Source organism: Ambystoma mexicanum, chromosome 1p (assembly GCF_040938575.1).
Source record: "Ambystoma mexicanum isolate Mex_15411 chromosome 1p, UKY_AmexF1_1, whole genome shotgun sequence".
Lineage (NCBI taxonomy): Eukaryota > Metazoa > Chordata > Amphibia > Caudata > Ambystomatidae > Ambystoma > Ambystoma mexicanum.
In genome coordinates, this window is record NC_090921.1 from 1,465,507,923 (window position 1) to 1,465,531,544 (window position 23,622).

The 23,622-nt window shown below is 43.6% G+C and overlaps 1 protein-coding gene across 8 annotated transcripts in view; it reads right to left on the bottom strand.

The window, feature by feature from the left end:
- Positions 1 to 23,622, bottom strand: part of SEMA4A (semaphorin 4A) — a 733,849-nt gene that overhangs the window by 406,607 nt on the left and 303,620 nt on the right. For 4 of the 8 annotated variants that reach the window (XM_069607124.1, XM_069607125.1, XM_069607123.1 and 1 more), the window contains one exon: positions 15,148 to 15,271. The exons of the other annotated variants lie outside the window; for them this stretch is intronic. The gene's annotated coding sequence lies outside the window, so the exon portion shown is untranslated. The remainder of the gene's footprint in view (positions 1 to 15,147; positions 15,272 to 23,622) is intronic. 8 annotated transcript variants of the gene reach the window in all.

The window sequence follows — 23,622 nt, forward strand, 5'->3', positions numbered from 1 at the left end:
CATGTTAAATTGTCCCAAAAACCAGCTCCCCAGTTGGTGCCTGAGGGCTGGCATGGTTCAGATGGCCTCACATTGCTGTTACAAAATAGTGCTTCCATCACATTCAAATGGCATCCATTGGTGGTCATCTAGTAGAAGATGCATGAAACTAATCGGATAAATGGAATTGAAATGTTTGTGTCTTGTTTTCCAAAAATGAGGACCAACCTTACTTCTGGTCCCAAAATATTATTATGATCAGAGTAATCACATACTAGCTCTTCTGTCAGGGATTTGATAATAAAAAAAGAGGCATTGAACAAATAAAATGCAAAAGGTCCTCCTGGAAAGAGCAAGAGAAATGATATGTACCGACTTTGATATTTATTGGGGATTTCTGCCTTCTGCTAACTGCCACGTTAAAAAGAAAGACTGTCTTCATGATACAAATGCTCAGTCGTATATATTTGCCTTCATCCATTTGAAGAAACTCAAAGGATGGAGCTGGGAGTTCCACAAGAACATTGCCAATTTCTTTAGAGTGCATTAATTTCACAAGGAATACAGTAATCCACAGAAAGTGCATTAGAAATGTATTTCCATCAATGCCTATCTTGAATATGTGTTGTGGACTACACAGGCCTCTTTGACAAAGTCCATCTCTGTCGTCTGTCAATTCCCGAGCCCAAAATATCGAGCACATGATATCATACATTTGGAGTGCAGCTTTAAGCAGAAAAAAATGCATTTGTTTTAAGTGACTGTCTTTATTTGACTGAAACACGAGTCTATAAGAATATGGATAGCCTATTATTATGCAATTACACTGATCAAAGCCATTTAGATTTCACTTTAACATAGAGGGGATGAAATGAAAGATCAGAATCAAAATTGTAGGTTTCAATTTTCACTGAAAGGCGTGCTGAGGAACCTACAAGGCCTCCAGTCCAATTGGAGCCAGTCATAACATAATTACATGTTATGGTTAGGCCAGATGGATTTTTGGTCACCCTGAAATGCTCCTCAGTTGTATTCAAGACAGGTTTCAAAGCAGATAAGTTCTATGAATTTAAAGGCTAGGGCAGTTTTGAGCTTTTGTTTGCAGAAATTTCAAACTGGTTTTGATAGGGGGCTTTCTACCACCTTTAACGTTTTTATCATCAGATCTATCCAAGAATCCTCTTGGGGTAAGGGTGCCTCCACCATTTTTGCAGCAACGATCGACTACACCCAGGCCTACGATTCGGTAAATCACTCTTTACTATGGAACAAACTGCAGGATTGGAATATCCCAAGCACATTGCTCTGTATGCTGATCCGGTTGCATGAGAATATTTTTCTGCAGGTTCGAATGAGTAGGCACAGGGCTTTGACTAGGACTATCCCTACTATGAGAGGCTGTGACAGGGATGTGCCTGGCTCTGTGCCTTTTCAATCTATACCTAGCTGATCTGGGGGAGCATCTGGGGGCGACTAGGCTTGCCCCACCAAAAACTGGTAGTCTTGCCATACCCTATCTCACGTATGCAGACCATGTAATTTTAATGGACAAACCCCAGATTGGGTTGCAGAAGCATCTGCCATCGATTCAGTGCTTCTCAACAAAAAATGAATTTGTGATAAATGATAAGAAAACAAACATTATCCGCTGCATAGGGAATGTCGGGAAAACAATTGGGTTCAAATGGAAGGTTGGCAATCAGGTGCTGGTTCTTGAAGCCTCAGTTATATACCTGGGTGTATTTCTTAACTTTATTCCATCAAAAAAAAACTATGATTGCATGTTCATTGGCGAAGGTTGACCAGCTTGTGGTACAGATGAAGAAGATCTGGTCTAAATACTGATGATTTTCTTTAATACCGTTGATTATCTTTTATACAATGAAGGCAGTACCAGCATTATTATATGGTATGGAGACGGCCCAGGTCACAAGATCTATTAATTGGGGCTTATTGGAAGCTAGACTTTGGCACAAGGCCTTGAGTCTCCATGACTGTGTTCAAGTATACGCATTGCGCTTTGAACCAGGCCTAACATCGCTAAAGTGTCACTTATACTGGAAGTTCTTGGCTCTATATAGAAATTTACTAGACCCAGTGGGTGGTTCTCTGTATGTTGACCTGGCCGAGGCGATGGGGTCTTAACGAATTTTGAGAAGGAAGCTGTGGTAATATTAACCAAATGTAATCTCCAGGCAGCTGAGCTAATTAGTGATCCAACAAAGGTAAAAAATAAATTATTATACTACGGTTGGATTTGCACAATTGACGGTTTGAATTCTTACAAATTATATATAAATCCACAGCCAGTTGATAAGAGAAGTGGAACATTAGCACTCTATTAGAAAAAGTTCCCTAATTCCTATTGGAGGACTCTGTTTTTAAGGTTTTCGGTTAAATATACTGCATACAGGTAAAGTATTGAAAAGTGTTTCCCTAACAATGCCGGAAAACACATAAAGGACCACAGGTGGGTGTAACCTGTACAAAAACCCTAATATTCTCACACATCAGACAGTACAGGTAAATGTCATGATGCCTACCTCCAAGGAGTCAGGTCCGACCCAGCAACCCCAGAGGCAGGCATCATTTCCCCCAGGTAAGTGCCAGCGGGCCCAAGCTGGGAACCTTTGGACACAGTCCTGGCGCCTTAGGCGCCAGGCTCATGTCGGACCCCTGTCCTGGCGCCTTAGGCGCCAGGCTCATAAAGCTAGACCTGTGTTCAAGTGTTTTAAGGTGCACTTACCTGATGCAGACCATGCTGCTACATCCAGGCCCTCTTGAGGCCTGAATGGAACTACTTTACCTGTGCACCTACTTTCCCCTGGGTGTGGTCAGGGAAGGATACATACCTGATCGGTGGAAGGATACATACCTGGAACTTCTTCCAAAGCTATTTAAACCACGCCCGATCAGCAACTCACGCTTCGCGTTGTTCTGCTCCTCGCAGCTGGACGCTCACCGTGTCAGCTCCTGCATCTGGACTTCAGCCACGCCTGTCAGCATCCTGGGTCACCTGCTAAGAGAGAATTGGAGAGAAAGAAGACCTTACCTGCTAAAGCTGCATCACGAAGACTTCACATCGACGATCCTGAAAGGGAAGACATCATTTTAAAAGCATTTCGCTCCGATCGCTGCAGCGCTGCATTTCACTCACCTTTCCTGGGCACCTCCATCTTCAGCAGCGATCATCCGGATCCGCAGCCACTTCCCAGAGCCTAGAGAGAAAAAGACAAGAACACAAGGTGAGAGAAGGAAGGGAATAGGAAAAGCTCAGTTTCCTTCTAAGACTTACCTGTTGGGTCATTCCCATTTCATTTCGGGTCCTGCCGCTTCCTGGCATTCCGGACCCCGGCCCCTATGGGGAAAAAAGACAAAGACATTGAATGAGCGAATGCAAAGACATTACCCGAACGCTCATTCAGAACTTACCTGTCATTTACTGGAACTGCACGTTTCACTTCGGGTCGGCGCCATATCTCCGGCATTCCGAACCCCGGCCCCTAAGGGGAAAAAGACATAAGCGTTAGCGCTTGCTGCAATAAGACAATGAACATTATTATTAAGCTTGAACTTTTGAACTTGCTACAGAACTCTTACAGTGCCTCACCTGAATAGTCAAGCTTATTTGAACTCCCATCAAACCTCAATCCAGTGAGGTAACTGGGTTTCAACGCGCCCCTGCATCAGAAGCAGGATGGAGAACTCATCCTTCCAGACCCTAAGGTGAGACTTCACAGGGAATCGAGGAAGGGTATCGTGGAGGGTTGGAAGGGAGTGGGAGGCTTGAGCATTATTCCGTCAGTAGGTAATACTCCCTTTTCACGCACAGGGGAATATTCCTGCGAGCCAGTGAGTCCATCTTCAGAGTCCTGCGCTTCACCATAGAAGAAGCATCAGCACTCAAAGCCAGACCTGTGCCTCCGTGGGAATCAGGTGAGCGTGACAGGAAAGTTTATCAATTAATTTTTGTTTAATAGTGATTTCCAAACTAACTGGCCCTCCAACCATACTGACTGAGCCCTCACTGCAGAATCTGCCCTTAGATGTCGGTGGTGGACCGCCTATCTAGGGTGAGGGGACAGGGAGAGACTGGCTCTATTGCTCTGGGTTGTACTTAAAAGACACAATGAGACACTTTGCGCTGTGTCCAGAGTGTTTAGTTCTAACAGGAATCACAGTTATTTTATTTATCCTGTTTCATAGAACTCAAATCATCTAAAACATAAAATAATTTCTTTTATTCATGTGACCTGTGCATGTTTTATAACTAGGGTGTCCCTTAGTTAGCGGGAGATCCCTAGATCGAACATGGCCTACTGGTTTCAGTCGTGTATGTTGTTAAATCCACTTTCCTCAGGACCTCTGGTGCCACCGTTTGCACCAGTAGAAAAACTGTTGAGTAGGTTGCCGCTGTGCCCCACATGGGTGCTTCAGGCGAGGTGCCAAACCCAATCAATAAGGTGGCCTCTCTTGTTTTCTTATATTTCTTTGTCTTTGTCTTGGCTTTTTTCAATCAGGACGTCTGTAGTTCCCTCGATGGATCGTACAGAATGCAGGTTTGGAGGTGCCACGCGTCTATGTCTGTGAGAAGCCAAACAATGCCTCCATAGGGGATTGCAGCTGTTGTAATGGAGTAGGAGTTCTCCAAAGAAGATTTCATGTAATTATTGAATGTGAAACCCTACGATCATTGAGAAAAGAAATGTGGACAAAGTATATGCAGGATTTCCAGTATACTGATGTGTTCGAATTTTGTAATAGAGTTACCTGTGTGGAGGTCACAGGTTTGACTTGTAGTGTGATTCAACTGCTTAAGGGAGCTGGGCTTATTGAACTGTGTTATTAAATGAAAGAGGAAAGGGCTGATGGGCCAAGATTGCTATTGCACCTTATTCTAAGCATTTACAATTTAACGCCTAAAGACATTTTGGTCTTAAGTATTGCACAAAATTGCACATTGATTAGTATTTTGCACTTTAATGTTGAAAAGAATAGTATTTTAAATTCAAAGATTTTAATAGATGAAGTCCAAGACCGAAATATAATTTCAATGGTCCTAAATGAATAGGTGTCGTTTTTGACTCGTGAGGCTTTATTTATAACATGCACAGAATGGGATTGTGTAAAGGATGTTTATACCTTAGGATATGAGTTGATATGTATTAATTAATAAATATTTACCTCTTCCTCTTTCCCTCTCATAATGAAAGGAATTGGTGTAAATTGTGAATGTAGTTTTAAAGAATTATGAGGAGAATGGTGCTGCGAAAAGTAGGATTGTTCATGTTTTTAATAACTTGGGTCTTTAAATATGTACTCCTGTTTCTTTTTCTTTGCTTTTAATGGTGATAAATGTGATTTGTATAAGGTTGTTTTGCACAACCAGTATCACAATGAAAAAATGTACGCTTGGCATTAACTAATTCACACAAGACTTCAATTCTAAAGAGAATTTGTAACACAGTTCATCATCCATGAATGTCATAGGTGCATTAGATAGGAGAGGTCAACGGAAAAGGCGAATGACATTCATATGCACTGCAAATGGACTTCTGCCTTGGATTAGTCAAGGTGAAAGGTCATTTAGAATATACAACTCCATGACTATTTACTTTAAATAGTGGTGACATGGAAAGGGAATATTTAGGTGATGTCTTGTCTCTGCCCTCTTGTGGAGACTGCTTCAATTGCATGATACAAGAAACAAAAGCATTTGTATGAACAAAATCTCACTTTAAATGTGCAAAAGCTAAATTACGTGGTGCATTGCCATGCAGCATCCGATTATATGAACTTTGAACATGTTGTAGTATATAGTAATGACTATCAGATTATGTAAAATAAATTGGGGTTGTCATTTTTTCAATTATCAGAAAACAGTGAAAACATGTAGAATCTTCAAAAATTATCAATATTCAATCATTCAAAATCTTAACATCATGGTCCCCGAATAATATAATCTAAAAATATAGGTTTAATTAAGTTAGCACAGTTGAGTCTCAAATTAGAATATAAAAATGAAATTTGTTTTTTTTTTTAGAAAGAGCAAGCAGCCCTCCAACCTTTGTAATCGGGTGACTGAAAACCAATCATATTTGAGAAGGCAGGGATGGGATTAGAGGGAAATATAATGGGATAGTCATAGAACAGGAGGAAGAATGATGGAATATGGAATTGGGTGAAGACTAAGACAGGGAACAAAATTGAGACTGTAGAACAAAAGGACTGATTTACTGAGAGGGAAGATTTCACCATAGGGAGAAGGAATCCAGAGCAGTCTATATAAGGATAACCAGTCTAGACCGTGGAATTGACTTCCAAATAAGCCGTCTGAATTCAGGCTTTACTGTTGACGTGATACCTATTTGATCCCTTTCTGGTGCTCCCAAAATCAGAAGTTGTATCTTAAAAGGTAAATTAAAAGAAACCCCTACCAATACCCTAAATTGTCCAACTCGATCAGAGTAAAATCTGGGCAGGTAGCAGGCCTTGGAATGCAGGGAGGAGCAAGTCAAAAACGGGCACACAGTTGCTAAAATCCTAACATTCCTTGTTCCTTATGCATATATCAAACACAAAGTGATATGTCGTTTCTTGAAGCCCCAGTCCACATTGCAGTGAAAAACAAAACCCAAGCCAAAACACCTTCTGGCTGCCACTTGCCTTTGTAAAGTTAAGAATTATTTGAAACTGTAGTAGTGGTTGAAGCTATGGTGAAATCATGGTGGGTTATAATGTTAAGTACTATCCCCTGGGATGATATCATTCATTTGATGTTTCTGGTGGAAGCCATGGTATAGACTGGGTGGGTGGGCAAAAAATGTATTCTGAAAGAATTAATTCTATTAATTAAGAACTGTGAAAAGTGCAAATCCTCTGCAGTCCCTTTTCTTCAATGGATAGGCAGACTCAGGTGTAATGTGAGAGGGAAAGGGAGTTTCAAATAAACATCTAGTAATGGAGAATAGTACATTTATAGCCAAGAAGTATAAAGAAACTGAAAGCATTACAAGAAGGAATACATTCATATTTAAGAAGAAAAGCCACAGACACCCTCAAACACCAATAAATGAAAAGAAGTAAAGCCAGGTTTAATGAAAGTCGCATATATGTGTATATAGAGAGCTGCACCCACACATTCACAAAAAAATAGTTGACATGTGGTTTCAGAACATATAGATTCCTGAGAACATTACCTATTAATGCAAACTTACATGAGCCAATGCAAATACGTCACTTTTTGCACGTGCATGGCTTAACACAGTCCTATGCCAGCCGGTCATTGTCTATTTGTCAAGTGGCCTCTACATAGATAATACATTTCCTAGCTCACACCTGCACAGGGGAGTTGGTGCATTATATATGTAAATTGAATATTAATTGATATAACTGTATCTGGTATCATACTTGTCTTGATGTGGTGGAAAGTGAAATGTTTAATCATATTTGCACCATGTAAAATGTTCTAGTGCGAAATTAGTGATGTTCATAAAGTAGTCAATGTGAAGCAGACATTTTAGAATGCCTAATGTCATTTGATTATCATAATATTTAGAGGAAGACTTTGTGATTGAAAGTGGATACCTTTGTGGACTTGTGATAGCGAGATTCAAATAGGAAGGTAATATTGTTAATTGTTTTGAATACCTGTATATTGTAGTGATCTCCAGGGTAAGGCCGCACACAGATTTGGTTTAAGCTGCTTTTTTTATATATAGTTTTTTGGCTACCTCATGGTCTGTGCTTTGCTTTGACCCTAAAGTATGAGGGTGGGATTATTTAAATGGCAGCATAAGATTGGCCTGTCACAACTGCGTGAGCCAATGTTAAAATATATAAAAAATACTCGACACTTCCTACAATTCTTAGCAACTTATTATCTCTCTTCCCACCATGAAGAAGGCTGGAAATCTTGCACCTGAAGAAAGCGTAATCGGCAGCTCAATGGTTGACACTGTAACAAAATCCTTATCTTTTAGTGATTATGACTCTTGTGTTCCAGTACCAGTGGAGGGACATATCTTCTTTCAATTTATTTTGATTTATAGGTCATCTGCTAAATGTGTATACACCCCCATCCACTCTCTGTTTAAAGAAACCAAGTTCGGAAACATTATTGTGGGAAGTTTGAAGAAAATCTCAAAATGTACCTCTGTGTGTTGCTGCAATAAATTATATGAGGAGATTAGAAAGTAATGTAATGCACGTCAATCAAATCCCCTGCCAGAGCCCCATTGAAAGCTCTGAAAAAAACAATGAAGAAATCTCCAACAGCTTCATACCAGGAAGTGAAGCTACCATTTATATAACACGGGCTACAAAGTGTATATGCTTTGCATAAATGAAATAGAGGTAGAAATAGCTAATAGACAATGTCTGATGCTTATCAGAACGAAGTTCCTTGCAGTGTGAACTGTTGTCCTATGTGATAGGCTCACTTCAGGCATAAAACTTCCAGCCGTTCAGACATTTTGTTATTCTAGATTGCAGGAGGGTGAAGACTTTGCTGCAAGTCATAAATAGGACTGATACATTACTGCTCTGATCATGATGCTTAGTGACGGGAAGTAGCATTGGCCTTCCTTTATTGAGAAAAAATGGCAAAGATATCAGGTCAATTTGTCAGATCTTCTTATGCATCGTTCTCTAGAAGACTGCACAGTTAACAGCTGTCAGAAAGTTAAAGAGGTGGAGTTTGTGTTATCAGTTAATAAAAAGAAACTAAGAACAAGAGAAAGATGGAAAGATGGAATGAAGGAAAGAAGGAAAGGTGGGATGAAGCCCGACCATCTGGAATTCAATTCCGACCGATACTCCCTATGCCCTCCCCATTCTCCAGTTCCACCGAATAGTAAAAACATGGCTCTTAAACAATCCCTGCTGGATGAATAAAAACCCCACCTTTCCTCCACCAAGAGTTCTGCACTACTGTATAAAATGCCAAGCGCAATACTGTCACCTCCCGTTGCCAATCTCTGTGCTGCTCTTAAGCGAGGTTTGAACTATGACTAATACAGGCTAAAAAAATGTAGAAAACAATGACTGAAAGTAAAATGCAAAGAACAAGAGAGAATGAGATAAAGAAAGAAAGAGTTAGAAAGATACAAAGAAAGAAAATGACAGAAAGAAGGCAATTGAAAGAGAAAAATGAAAGCAAGAGAAGGAGACAAAAACAAATACAAGGAGAAAGAGAAAGAAACAAAGAAAGAACAGATTGAAAAAATGAAGACAACACTGAAAGAAGGAAAAAATAAAGACAGGTGCAATCAAGGAAAAAAGTAAAGACGATAAGATGGAAAGAATGACAGAAACAAGGAAAGATACTAAGAGTCAGACATAAATAAATGAAGAATGAAGGAAAGATTGCAAGTAGAATAGATTGAAAGAAAGAAAGGATAACAGAGAAAAGGAGAGTGAGAGAATGATAGAGAGTGGGAAGGGAAGGAAGGGAAGAAAGAAGGAAGGATGGACTTGAAAATATGGAATGAGAAAGAATGATGGAATGAGAACGGATGACATAGGAGGAAACAACAAAGCAGGAAAGAGGAGATAGATGACAAAGGGACACTGTCTCCGAAGCTATTACTTAATGGTAAAGGTCTTGGCAGCTTGAAAAATATCTAGTGGCTGACCTATTTGTCTAAGACCATGGGGAAGTTGGGTCTCTCCGATTAAATAATATATCCTCGAATACAGCACGTTTGAAAGGTTTCGTGCAATAAAGGGAACTGGAAACGTATGATGATACATTTTTGGGGAGGGTACGAACATGATCTTTATGGTCCTAGATTGTATCAGCAACTAATGTCTTATTGGACAACTCTTATTTATTTTATTTTTAGATGTATTGGGCTAAGATTATGATTATAGCTTCCCCTGTAACGGAATAGGCGAAGCTGGTATAATGAATTGGCTCATGCCTGTGTTTGTGATAACCAATCTAGAGAAACGCCAATGCAATGGTGTTCTTACAGGCAAAATAATAAGGGCCTTTCTTTCATCATTCACTCTGTTCATTAGCTTTAGAACTGGCAGGTATCTAATGGTACTAATACCTGCATTACCATCCAATTACTAATTAATATTTTATAACAAAAGAAAGAGATGATAAAGTTCAAAGCCTGGGAAAACAAGCATATGAAACTTCAGATTACGTACAAAAGATTGCAAACTCAATGTTTTTCCCCCCCTCTTTCTCCTCTTACATTCCTTGACTTCCACCATGTTCTTCTCCTCCACAATAGCATCTTTCACCTTTATGAATGTTATACTCTTGGACTAGGCCTCTAGATTAAGATTGGCTTGGAAGTCCCAGGAGTAACATGCAGGAAATAACAGCAGCAATTGAAATGGATGCTGCAGATATATTAAGCTGATATCTCTACAAGGATTACCCGAGTACATTCTCGAATCCCTCACAAACCCAATACTACTCACTATTTATTTCATAGATCTCGAAAAATGCCTTGGAACTACTTATGATATCTCACCACATACATCAATTCTCTAACTTTCTCCAGAAGACAATCCATTCATGATGGACTGAAACACATCCATCCTTGCGTAAAGCACTTCCCTTTGCCCAAATGCCCAAATTGCCTTTGTCACGACTGTGACACTGGAGCATTAATTGACACCCATTGTGGACTATTTGGGACTCAGTCATCACCATAATCCTCCCTGTACAATACCTATTCATACTTTTGTCTATACTTTCTGTTTGCAAGATGTTGGTACTTCCTTATTTAACTCCACAAACTACATATACCCGAATGCACCTTGTGGCAGTTCTCATTCCCCGGCTATTTTTATGCAGCAGTCTTAGAACTACAATCCCCAGAAACCTTAGAGAACAGTGTTGCTTTCACTTTCCCAGGACCAGAGAGGGAGGAGGCAGATTACCTTAGGGTTTGGTGCTCCATGTTCTAATGAGCTAGCTTCAGCACAGGGCAGGTCAGTATTTAAGCAGATGCTTGCAGGAGCACACGGCTCTTGCATTGAGTTTGCTTCGAGCTCCTAGTGCTTTGATCCTTAGATCTCTGCTGTGTCCTGTTTCTTCCAGACCTGCTCCTGTTCCAATGCGCAGTGCTCCCTGTCTTGCAGGCCTGTTACCCTGCCTTCAATCCCCTGCCTTCTCCCCTGCACCTGTGTGCTTCCTACACTGCAGTCCTGCTCCCCTGCTTGCACTCCTATGTTCCCTGTCAGCATCCCCTGGCTCTTTACTACCAATTAGCTGGTTATCTGCCTGCCGTTCCTTGTTCTGTGCCCATAGTCTGTGTTACCTGGCTTTAGCTTCCTAGATTCCAGTCATGGGTTTCCTTATCTGTCTGCAGTCCTGCCCTTGTTATTCATGTGCAGAGTTACAGTTCCTTGAATTCCTTGTTACCAGTCTTCAGTTCACTCCTCATTAACCCGGTCGAGAGTTTCTTTCCTGTGTTTTCTTGTTCCTGGTCTATAGTTCATTTAGCTGTTCCTTGATTCTGATCCTTGGTTTCTAGTCTGCAGTTCCAGTCTCCTGTACCCTTGCACTTAGGTCCTTGTCTTCTTGCTTTTCCTCATTCTTCCTGTTCTCTCTCCTGATACTTGCTCACTTTGTCTTCCTATTCTTTCCCTGAACATTTCTGTTACTGGTCTTGTCCTCATTTGTGCTGTGTAATTCCTTTGTTCAGAGTTTGGCTGCTGGGTTTCCCAGCAGGCAATCTCTGCCCCTTTCCTTTGTCGCATTTCAGTATTGTACCTTGTGCCCTATTGGTAACGGTGTGCTGGTTCCTGTTTTAGGAAGCAGTCACTGTTCAGTTCCTGCTGGACCCATACAGGCTTCATTCTTGTGAGTAATGTTGTTTGTGACTTAGGGTCCAGACACAGATACCCACTGCTGCTGCTCCTCTCCATGAGCATTCAGAGTGGGGCCCTGTAATAGTAACCAGCTCAGAAGGCTGGAGATTCCCCTGACCCGGTGGGAAACTCTTCCCCTATTCTGTGTACACCACAATTGGGAACCTAACGTGTTTGTCTTACTAGTACTCCCTGTCCCTTTCTGTTTGCTGCCGCTTGTTCCTGTCCTGTAGTTATTGCCTATCCTTTCTGGTCTGCAGGATTCCTTACACTCTTGTCTCTTGTGCACTTATCTCCCCACGACTTTTTGGGCACCTCTCCACCAACAAACCCCTGAGAGCCTTCCTCTCTCCTCACTTTCCCTCTTGCATTCCTCATTTTGCTCACTATTTCTCAAGCAGTTTAAGGTCCGGAGCACATGTGCTGACTTACAATACACCACAGACAAGGGTGGGGATTTGGCGCAGGATAGTAGAGTAACAAAATACAACATATTCTTGTATGGTACTTTTTTTATGCAATGCTATGTTAGGTATGTTCATGTCTTTTGCTGGAGCTGTTTACAGACCTTTACTTTGAATAACACTAATGTCGATGTCTGTGAACATATGAGACAGATGTGCCCTGATGAAGGATAACTTATTATGCGAAATGCATTGGCCAAGGCATCTGTTCTCCTCTGCTTTTATTGTTTGATGGTATTTGTGATTATAAAAACGTTACCAATCTTATACATAAGCCTCTGTACTTTGTTCAACAAAACTGGCATACAGCTTATACCTAGCTATCCACAATCTTCTTAAATGCATGCTTCATGGACGTCATCCAAAATAAACTTTTCTCTCGGCAAAGAGAGGAAAGAAGGGGTGTACATGGAAAAAGAAAGGAAAGAAGGGATGAGGAACGAAGGAAAGAAAGAAAGAAAGAAAGAAAGAAAGAAAGAAAGAAAGAAAGAAAGAAAGAAAGAAAGAAAAGAAGGGATGAGGAACGAAGGAAAGAAAGAAAGAAAGAGAGAGAGAGAGAAAGAAAGAAAGAAAGAAAGAAAGAAAGAAAGAAAGAAAGAAAGAAAGAAAGAAAGAAAGAAAGAAAGAAAGAAAGAAAGAAAGAAAGAAAGAAAAGAAAAGAAGGGATGAGGAACGAAGGAAAGAAAGAAAGAGAGAAAGAAAGAAAGAAAAAAAGAAAGAAAGAAAGAAAGAAAGAAAGGAAGGGATGAGGACCGAAGGAAAGAAAGAAAGAAAGAAAGAAAGAGAGAAAGAAAGAAAGAAAGAAAGAAAGAAAGAAAGAAAGAAAGAAAGAAAGAAAGAAAAAGAAAGAAAGAAAGAAAGAAAGAAAAGAAGGGATGAGGAACGAAGGAAAGAAAGAAAGAAAGAAAGAAAGAAAGAAAGAAAGAAAGAAAGAAAAGAAGGGATGAGGACCGAAGGAAAGAAAGAAAGAAAGAAAGAAAGAGAGAAAGAAAGAAAGAAAGAAAGAAAGAAAGAAAGAAAGAAAGAAAGAAAGAAAGAAAGAAAGAAAGAAAGAAAGAAAGAGAGAAAGGAGGGAGGGAGGGAGGGAAGGAACAACACTGGAAAGCACGAAAGACCATTGGAAAGATGAACACATTTGTCAAAGTTCTATTATGTATGGTGGTGGTGTGTGAATTAGTGAATGTCAGAATTGTATCACTGCACTATTGATGCTTTATTCCGGCAGCCATTGCCTCTTAGTGTTGTTGAAAGTGTCCTGCAGTTTGAGTTGAGTCTAGTGTTGATATTTGTAACAGAAGCCATGGCGCCATCAGAGGCAGTGATGGAGGCCATCAGGAGACAACTGCAGCGCTAACTTTTCAGGCCTTTTAACACTTTTTACAAGTCAGTTTCCGCCATCGTGCACACGTGTTACTTACTTCAATGTTTTGAAATAAAATATGTCAACACAGCGCCCATTTAAGGTTGAGAGACATAAGACATTTCTATAGTTGAGTCTTTGCAACTTTGTTAACCTGCTGGAGGGCGTTTCACGTGACCGACGTAAGTGGATGCCAAACAGTAAGAAACTGTAGCAAATCACATATCTTGTGGTGTGTGTACTATTTTCCTCGTGGTGCTTTAACGCCTCTCAATTTCAGCACAGACCCCCCCCCCCCCCCGCGGCAGGAATGCCATAGCTCACACGCAGCACTGTTTTGGGGACTGAAGCACCGCCCCCTCTCTACTCTGGCGCTGCATTGGCACAGCTGGCTCGAGCTTCTTCTGCCATTGTGCCAGCTTGCCCGTGATTTGACGCTGTCCTGGTTGCCCAATAAAGAAACGCAAAGTGTGCGTGTGAGGTGCCATGCAGCGGACAGGTGAACGCAATGCAGGCACTGACGCTATGGGCGAGCATGGCAGACACGCAGGGTTCCCGCGCCCACAGAAACTGCGCAATGAAAGCGCGCTTGCTCACTTTCCCAATCCCTTACCCCCTTACACTGCACTCCCCATGTACACCAGGCAGCCTTAGCCCGTTTACCACCCTCACCACTGCAGAGCTAGGAAGATCTCTCTCCGCACGCCTGACAACACCTGCGCCCTCTTCCCCATACCCCAGGCCCTCCTCTCTTCATAGCGGCGACTCTCCCGGTGGCGGGGCTCAGGGAGCGAGAGGGGCTCCATTCGGATCACAAACGCGCCCCTCTTTGCTTCCCGTAAAGGGGACTGACGGGTTCCCCACTAGGGGTCCTTACGACCCTCTGACACCCAATCATGCCTCACCCACTGGCTCTCCCAGTGTGTCAGCGCTGGCAGCTGATTGGACGTGTGCTCGCCCCCCTGGATAGAAAGACGGACGCCCAAGTACATCGAAATCCACCATAAACACTAGAGAGCACACGCCACTCTGGTACCTCCGGCCTGCACCCATCCACACCTCTGCCTCGCGCCTACGGCCTACCTTTTACTAACCCCCCCCCCCCTTGCTCTCATTTCCCTTCTACGTCAATGAGCCGAGAGGCCACCAAAACGGGAGAAGTTGCACTATATAAAACCGCCTTGCTTTACACTGACCCCTGCTGCCAATCGTTTCTCTTGGTAGTCCCTTAGCGGATGAAAAGTACCTTCGGACAGTGATAGGCATTTCAGGAGCGCCAATAGACTTGTCAGTTGATGGTGTGTGTGTGCGCGTGTGTTTGTAAACAATCCGCCTTTGCTCTCCCCTCAGCATTTACTCATAGAACCCACCAGCCGAACTTAAAGGGTAATTGCAACAGGACCTGGAAACAGAAACCCATGCGCCCACCCAGGGGTCGGCAACGTGACCCCCGCCGGCACCCTCAGTGCTTTTGGCGGTTTTAGAAAGATGTGTGGGGATTATTACCTCGGTGCGCGCCGGACTTCCGTCGGTCTCTGCGCCAGCGAGCGTCCTCTTGCACTGCGCACCGTCCTCTCCGGATCCCGCCTCAGGGATGGGCTGGAGCGCAGGCCGGGAATCCAGGGCCGCCCTGGAAGAGGAGGAAAGAGAGGCTCAGCCGGTGCTGCTCCCGCTGACAGGAGCCTGCCAGGACGTGCAGGCGGCAGCCGTGCCCTGGATTTCAAGGGCCCGGAGATTACTGGCTGAGCGACATGAGCCCAGGGGAGGCTAAAAGAGCCGTGTTGTTCTCGGCTGGGCCCCTGCCAGCGCGGAAGAATGTGTTCAAGGCAGCCTGCCCTAGAATGGGAAGCGCTGGGACTCGGGAGAAAAGGACATTCCCTGGCATTGTTGCAGTTCCTTGGTTGCTCAAAGCACGCAGTAGATGCGAACGGATGGGTTATTTTACACGGGGGCCCCAGAGTTTCAATAAGGCAACTTAAGTGCGCCAATAGTTATTGGTGTTAGTAGTTGTATGCGCACTCCTATATTTTTCTGATAAAGACACATAAAGATAACATGTTATGTCAGTGGTGTCGCCAGGAATACAATGTAGGCCACAGACACAAGCAAGGGGGGGCACAGACTAAAGTAAGAGGGGGCGCCTATAAAAGGGCAATGTGTGACGTCAGAAGCACTCCTGCAGAGAATCTTTTGTGCACACCAACTACAGCATCCCTTGTGTGCACCTCCCCTCACATCAGAATGTAGGCACTAAACCATTAAGTCACTAATGACCCACCATTACCAGTTTTGTGAGCTACATTCTGATTGGAGGGGCTGCTCTTGGCTGCAGGGGGACTTAACAGTGGTCCTGTGTGTGTGCTGTGCTGGCGGACTGAGCACTGCAGACAGTGCAGAGAAAGTAGCCCAGCTGTGGTAGGAAAGCGGGGTGGGCACGGATTTCAGAGTAGGGCCTGGGCCCATGTCAGCCCCCCGTCCACACTCCCCTAGCGACGCCACTATGTTATGTCCCTGCTCACACTCTTTTGGTCAAGTAGGGAAGCCAGAATTAAAACCCAAGTTAACCCCCCCTGTCCAGCAGCTTAGACACTGAACAACAATTGCCCATTGAACAAAATAACATCATTGCACACAAATCTGTTGCCATTCATTACAGTAAACGATAAATCCTTTGAATGTCACACTAACATTTTAAATTACAAAGCGACTGCAGCATACTCTTTGAAAAGATGCTAAGAGAGCCATGAACAACCCAAACAAAAAAAAGAATAGAAATGCAGAACGAGAGCTAGGAGAAACAGGGGAGCAAGCAATGGACCAAACAGAAGAACATGAAAACATGAAGCACAGCAACCGACCCACAACCCCTCCCGATCCGCCAGCCCACCAAACCACCGATGGCAACTGTTCCGCCATGGAATACACCTCAAAGTCCGGGCGGGACAGGCCCCCATCCAAGAGCAGACATCTAGGCGTCTCCAAATCTAGACGTCCAAAGCTCTTAAGGAGTATTCCGTGCACCCCAATCCCTGTTTCCGAAATATGTACCCAAAAGTATGCCGGTAATGATTCTAACGCCATTCAAACAATATCGGGGACACTGGGCACCCTTACCTCGTACCCCTTTCCATTACTAGCGTGACGAGAACCACCTTCCAGTCTTCTCCCGTACCCTCAAGTCTTTATACAGCAATGTTCTCCACCTTCTTATCCTTTGACTCAACCCAAATGCCTCTAGCACCTAAAGGAGCCATTCCCACTACAGCGAATCAAACGCCTTAACCGCGTCCACCGCCACCAATGCTAGTTCCTCCCTAGCTTGGTGCTCCATAACATAATGCAGTCGTCTGAGGTTCAAAGATGTATTCCTACCTCCTACAAACCCACATTGATCCGGGTGCACCAATTCTGACACCATTGTTGCCAATCGTCGCTCACTCACCTTGCGGAGAATTTTGGCATCTACATTAATTAATGAGATCGGCCGGTATGATTCACCCCCACCATACTGCAAACCCCTATTTTTAAATGGTGACCACGTTGGCTCTCTTTCAGTCCGCCACCTGCTAATGGTGGGAACAGGTTGTTTCACCTTTCTGGGTTTAGCTGCCCTAAAACTGCTCCAATCAAAATTCACGGATCTATGTGATCACTGAGACCACACATAATTGCGACGGCCGAAAATGCCGACTTTTTTTTTAAATTAAACCCCCTTTGCACCACATAGATATGCGGGGGAGACCCCCTGCACCCCCCTATATTTCTATAATATCACATACCCCCCCACATATATATGTGGTGTAAAGGGGGTGTTAAAAAAAAAAGTCGTTCATTACAGCCGTCGCAATTATGAGGGCGACATTTTGGGCCATTACCAAAATTCGCAGGCATCTGTCTGGATAATGAACTCCTGTCCAGAATCTGGGATCTGTAGAAACCGGGTTCTGCCCAAGCTACCTTTTTAGGTTTGGAAAGTGATTTGTTAAGCAGGAGTCCAAGTGACTTTCTTTGGCATTTTTTTTTAGATGTCAACTCAGTCATGGGAGGGGAAGTTGTCTGATACCTGTTGATGAAAGATCTGTAATCCCTAACGAGGCATAGGAATGCTCTCACCAGAATCTGAGTCGTAGGAATGTCCCAATCCTGAAACACTTTGCTTGGAGAGGCTGCTTCTTACCACCACCTACCTGGCATCCTAAGTCGGTTGCAGTACCCGTTGCTATCTGGCATTCTGAAACATTTGTAGAGAGGCAGATGTACACATCATCTATAGAGCACACCCCCTCACCTCGGTCATATTGGAAGAAAAGCAGGAGAACACTGTGCATGGCACCTGGTATCATCCCAATACCACATTGAAGCTATGAGTGATGTTTTTCACTCAGACAACCGTATCGAATGTATCCCAGAACTGATGCGGTAGACATTAGTCTACAGATACCATTAGACATGGAAGAAGTTTGAGTAAAGACTGACTGGTGTGAAGTAATGTCATGAAGAAGGGAAGATACGTGGGTGCATTAAACCTAATGTATGGCTATCTAAAGAATGAAGATGTGATTAAAATGACAAAGTAAATATATATGCGAATATGAAGAAAACCATATACACTTAGAAGATAAGTAACAAGAGATGCAGTAGATGTATATAGACAGAACCGCAAGGTAGATAAGACAATGTAGAAGCTTGCTGGAGTCGGAAATATAACCCGAGTAAAGCAGCCATATTGAGAAAATGGATGTCGGCATTGTATAATAGTAAGCGAGAAGCCTCAAGAAGGGAAACCAAGGCTGCAGTGCTGACAGGCATTGAAATACAAATTTGTACAGAACAAATAATATTTGTTTGTCTCAGAATCAAGGATGCTGCAGCAAGAAGCAATTACGAGGCATGAAAGGAGTCCAAGAAGATAAGCTATATTCTTTGAGTCTGTCCAGTTATCTGGGCCTGAGATCATATATGGTAATCCCATTTGGCACTTGGAACGCTCCAGGTGATATATGATGCGATATGGCATTTATAATGCGCCTATACACAGGTGCTACTGCACACATTGATAGTCCAGCCAGAATTATGCATAGCTTGAAAGATTTGCTTCATATGGGAACAATGCTCTTCCAAGGTGTGGCTAAAGACATCAATATCAGTAATGCTGGAGTTCTCTAGGCCAATGAGGACCTGGTTCACCATCCTAAAAAAGGTGGCATGGGCATTTGTAACCCAAAAGACACAAAGTGGCTTTCGGGTGTGGACGATACTGACCACACTTTTTTCTTCACTCAGTCAGGCCAAAATGTGAGTACTGAGCTGTGAGGTCAAAGATACTCAAGTATTTGGCAGTGGCCAACTTGTCCATTAGTTCATCTGCACAAGGTATGGGGTATGCATCTGCCTTGGCCATATAATTGAGTCCACTGCTGTCCATACAAAAGGGAACTTCAGTTTCCCCATTTCTGGACTTTATAGGAAATGGCCCCACAGGGCTAGTCCATGGGCTACGAGAAAGTTCAAAAGCACAGAGGTCCAACATCTTGCCAACTTCCTCCTTGACGAAGTTCCTCCCCCTGTAAGACATCCAGCGATTGCTGCTCTTCACCGGCTTGCAGTCTCCCATGTTTCTGTTATGGGATGGGCGCTCTAGTCTGTGCAATCTGGAGGCAGCGAGGAGCAGTCCTGACACCTGGCCCAGCAGCTGCTTGCAATCTTGAAATGGCTGCTCTCTTAGCTGGAGGAGATGCACACCTCCTCTATGGGCCCTTCTGTGGTTTCTGTGTAGCAAGTCTGGGAGTAGCTCTGTTATCTCTTCAGACTCACCATCGGGAATCAGAACCAAGTCATCCCTACAGTAATGCGGTTGCTGCCAGTTGACATGAAAGACCTTGTGCGTTTCCTTGGAGCCTTTGTGACAATGACATTGTTAACCTCACTGATTTATTCCTGAACCACATAGGGTCCAGTCCACCTACCCTGAAGTACAGTGGGTCTGACAGGTTCTACACTCCAGGCCATCTGTCCTTGAGCATATTCTCTCACAGTGGCCTTGATGCAGCTGAGGGTGCGCTTAGGATTTTCACTGGGTTGGCTTTGGTCCTGCAAGGGGTGAAGTGCCAGTGCCCTGTCACCCATTATGTACACGCTGGCACTGGCCATACAATCAGCAGGATTGACGTCAAAGCAGCATCTAAATCCATTACAAAAATCTTTCACATCAGGCACTACAACAGCCCAGATCTGGTCCACTCCTTTGTAATTCTAACCCTCACTAAACTTCTTTTCATACACATGAGTTTATAAGCATTTTCTGTATTGGGTGAATTTTATTGGTTCACTACTGGGAATTGCTAATAATTGTAATTGATTATTAATAACGTGCTTAATACCCAGAGGTTTCTAAGCGCGGACGCGGGGATCGAACCTGTGTTTCTCCACGTTGTCTTGCTTGCAAGGCGAGCACGTTGCCCCTGAGATATCCTTCCGAGACAAAAGAAAATCTGAAGCGATCTCACGGGGGTGGAGGGGGTGGGGGGTTAGGATGTTAACGTGTGGATAAACCAGAGAGGGGGTACCCAGCATTCCCTGAGATCACACGCGTGGTGTTGGGAGACATGGTGTAGCTGTAGGTGAGTAGGTCTACAGCTGGGCCGTGCCTAGGTGATTTGAAATGCATACTCTTCACAGACCATGACTCTGCCTTCCATGTATAGAACTCAGGGGGTGGTAAGTGCACCGTAAATCCCTTGTTAGAGAAATGGTTTCAAATTAAAAATAGCCCTTCAACACAGAGACAGAGGAAGACGCCATCTGCACATCATACTTCACTTAATTATTTAAGAGTAAACAGACCCAGGGTTAGTAAAAAGAAGAAAAAAACCACAAGTGCACCTGTTTAAATATGTAAATATATTTACAAGGAACTGGAGAATTTGTTTTTTCTTTGCATGCATGTATGTGCATTTGTGTGGCACGAAGAATGTCACACAATAGGTGAGAGTTAGGGAGTCTTGTGCAGTCACTAGGCTCACACCCTCAGCACAATGTCGCAGGCACCTAATAAATGATTTTAGGCTACGTTGAAACCCATAGTGTTGGGAAACAAGGAGATAGAGGAGTGAGGGGAGGTTTTGGGGCAATGGAAACTCTCACCCTGTGAAACTTTACTCTAATCCTTCCTCCATTTAAGGCATTAGGGCTTCTGAGCCATCTTTTTCCTAATCCTGTGTAAGTCTGCAAATCTGCCCTTTCTCTGTTAGTCAGACAGTCAGTCACACTCGCTGCTGTCCCATCGCATTCTCACTCTAGAAGGCTTTTATGTCCATAGAAAGGCCTGAAACTATGGCTTTATAAAACCTGGATTGTATGTCATGGGCTCACTCCTCAACCAGAAGGGAGCCCAAAAAGTTTTAAAGTGACAATGTCATAGTCTTGGGACATGATTTGTGCAACGGCGTGACACCAAATTTGGGGGCCCTCTGTGAGCCATGATGAGAGCCTCCTCCCCCAAGTTCCTCCACAAAGAATGGGATGCACCAATCTCCTGGAGAACCTGGACCACCACGTGCGTGCAATACCCACAATGATCATGCCGCTGCATGGACACCCGTGCATGGTGCTAGGTGAAAGATGTAAGTATGTTTTTTGATCAAAGCTTATATCTTTCGTCTAGCGTAGAAACAAGGGTGGTGTCTGGCCTCTGGCACACAAATTTACCAGCCACCAGTGCCAGTGAATTCTTTTATTGGAGGGGCTAAACTATTTGCTACAAGTATTGCGACCGAGCGTAGTGACTGAGCCCAAAGCAATGAAAGGAGTGAGGGGGGTGGTGAGGGGAGTGAGGGGTTCTCTCCCAAGAATGTTTCTTTAATTATGAGTTAAAATGGTACATTACGCAGCACAATTTTTGTGAAAAATTGGGTGAAAAGCCAGACAGTTATGTAACTTCTCATGTAAATCCAATAGATGCAAGTCACCAGTGGAGCAACTTTGTTGAAACTGTTGGGGGGACATGGCATCTGAAGAAAAGGTGCCCCAACCAAATGAATGGGGACAAAATGGTGTGGCATGAAAGTTGGGGGGGACAAACACCCCTGTCCCCCCCCTCCCTAAAATTATGCCCATGCAAGTGCACAGGAGCATTTCCCCACAAAATATGCCATTATAACAATGCTGGCGGTGCCCATGCATTTCCATGTTGGCTGCACCAATGTATGTTAGTATTTCGATATATAACAGTGGTCTTCAAACCATGGGGCTGGCCGGTCCCCTGAGGGGGTTTGATGGATGGTCAGGGGGACCTTAGGCTCTTTAAAGAGGGAATACAGTGACAGTGTTCAATGGACAAAAGAAGCAAATATGAAATCTGATGGGGCCCGGCAACACTATTTTTACTCACAGGGTGGGGGTGCTGGGGTGTTTGGGGGTGTGTGACATCAATATCTTTATTCGGGGGGCTCGACAACAACATTTTTACTCAGGTGGGCGGGTGTTCAGCATAAAAATGTTTTAATACCACTGCCATGTAAAAACACTCATATATACTTTGCGCATAATTTCATTTATAGTACTATAAGAAAGCATGTCCAAGCTGGCTCTGCCAATGTAGGACAGTATCCCTGTTTAAGAACATACTCCTGTTGGCTTTGCCATTCCAAATGTCATGCCAGAATACCAAAACGTGTCTAAACTGGCTCCATTGTAGGCCAGTCTAGATACATAAGAACACTTACCATTCTTGCTTTATGATAGATGACCAGTCAAAAATGTCATGCCACAGTACGAAATGGTTAGACTGGAACACCAAAATGCTAGTCTAGATACATAAGCACCCAGCTATCTTTACATCATACAAGTAAATCATGTATACACACACTCACACACACACACACACACACACACACACACACACACACACACACACACACACACACACACACACACTACATACAAAATACACACCCTTACATGCATACATGCAGACACACATTCATTATAAACATGCAACGCCCTTGGATGCACACACGCACATACACTTAATTTCTTTTCTTACCTGTTTCCACTGGTCCGGCCCACGAGGGACTCCTCACAAGCAGGCCTTCAGCAGTGGCTCCCGCTCTCCACGCACACAAGAATCAGGAAGCTCTCAAGCAGGGAGAGAGTCATGGCTCCTGAAATACACAGTGGAGCTGGAGCGACTCCATCACATGTCACAATAGAAAGACATGATTTCTTTTGCGGCTTGAGATGGAGGTGCTCCAGAGCCGAATTGCCTCCATCTCCCACTGCAAAAGAACTAATTTCTTTCTGAAGTCTGAGTACTTCAGAAATAAATTATTCCTTTTGTGGTGCGAGGTGGAGGCTCTGCACCTCCATTTCATGCTCTCAAGGAATCATTTCTTCTGCAAAGCAGTGCACAAAGCTGTTCCTTGACGTTTGGTTGCTAAGGAATGCATCAATGGTCTCTAGGGGTGAGGTGAATCCTTGTTCATCACGTCCCAGCTAAGAAGATCGCCAGAGAGCACTTGAAGGGGCTGTAACATCCAGTAAACATGATCCAGGCTTCCAGTGGTCTCAGGTACAGCAAGGCATTGCCCAGACCGCAGGTCACTCTAAATGCTCTTCTGGGATGGGTGAGGGAAAGGACATTCTCCTTTCTTTGAATTCTTCATCCTTATCTGTATGGAAGAGAACTTTGGGATAGACTGTTCACACAATAAAGTTCCAGGTGAAATCCACCATCTTCTAAATTGGAAAGAGGTTTCAATTTAGGGGGGTGGGCTCACCCTCTTAAAAGGTGATCTACCAAAGTGAACTGGTCAATTCGAGCCTTCTGTAATAGTCCAACAAAGGATGCTGTGTGCAGAGTCTTTTGCCTGGTGATGTCACGGCCAGAGTGCTTTGCCTGAAGGAAGTAGGGAGGGGGAACATGAAATGAGTGGCCTATGAAATACCAAGTTGGAGGAACTCCTTTCTTAATAAACATATTTT